Below are 1175 nucleotides of genomic sequence, written 5' to 3'. Positions count from 1 at the left end.
CATCTGAGTTGATTGGAAGAAAAACCCCTACAGGCTAACTGTGGCTTAAGACATCAAGTAGGACACCAAGAGTGGGGACAGTTCATGAGATTCTTGGCCTCTGAGGAACTCTGAGACCAATCAGCAGAATGGATAAATAAATGGGGTATAGCAGCAATCATAATGGACAAACTTCAGCTACAAGAAGCAACCTAGATGAATCTTACAATTCTAAACAGAAACAAAACACAAAATAACAGGCCTAGCACAGTTGCATTTATGTAAAGTTTAAAAGCAAACGAAACTAAGGTATATTACTTAGGGGATACATATATAGAAGGGTAAACAAAGAAGTGATTACTATAGAATCAGGAGAGAAGTTGTCTCTAAGGAGATGAAAAGGAATATTACAAGGCAGCATCTTAGCCGGTGGCAGGTACTTCAGGGTGTTAACACTCTCTTATTTCTTGTTTCTTGCTCACGCTGTTATTTATGTTCTTTATTTTCCTGGTGCTGTGGTTATACCTGTATTTGCTTCATTAAGTGTTCAACCTACATCCGTGTTTTACATCCTTCTGTAATATTTTATAGTTGTTTAAATAAACATGATAAACAAAATACCATTGTTCCATTGGGGAGAGGGACAGGCAGGGACCAATTTTTATAATATTGAAGTCTTCAGCTCCTGGCATAATATCTACTCTAAAACAAGGACCCCATAAATACTGGTTGAACTAAACTGGCCTAGGCAATGTGATAGGAAGGAACAAATTTCAAGCAGAAATTACAACTAAAATTCTCACTTCACTGTACCTTAAAGATGGGATACTATTGTGATTATGCTTATCTTACTATACATCTTATTAACATATATTAGGAAAAATACTTATTATTTCTTTTGGGAACACAGAGTTTTTCATTGATTTTTGTTTAACTTGGTATTGATCTTTAACTTTTTTCATAAAAATTATATATTTTATATATAATTATATATTTACTTTTTTAAAACAGGGCTCATTATGTTGCCCAGTCTGGCCTCAAAAACCTGATCTCTTGGGCTGGGTTGTGGCTCAGTGGTAGAGCACCTGCCTTGCATGTGTGAGGCACTGGGTCCAATTCTCAGCACTACATATAAACAAATAAATAAAGGTCCATCGATAACTAATAAAATATTTTTTAAAAACCTGATCTCCTGA

Source organism: Spermophilus citellus (assembly GCF_964194105.1).
Source record: "Spermophilus citellus genome assembly, chromosome: 1".
NCBI classification, from domain to species: Eukaryota; Metazoa; Chordata; class Mammalia; order Rodentia; family Sciuridae; genus Spermophilus; species Spermophilus citellus.
This window is presented reverse-complemented; position numbering follows the sequence as displayed.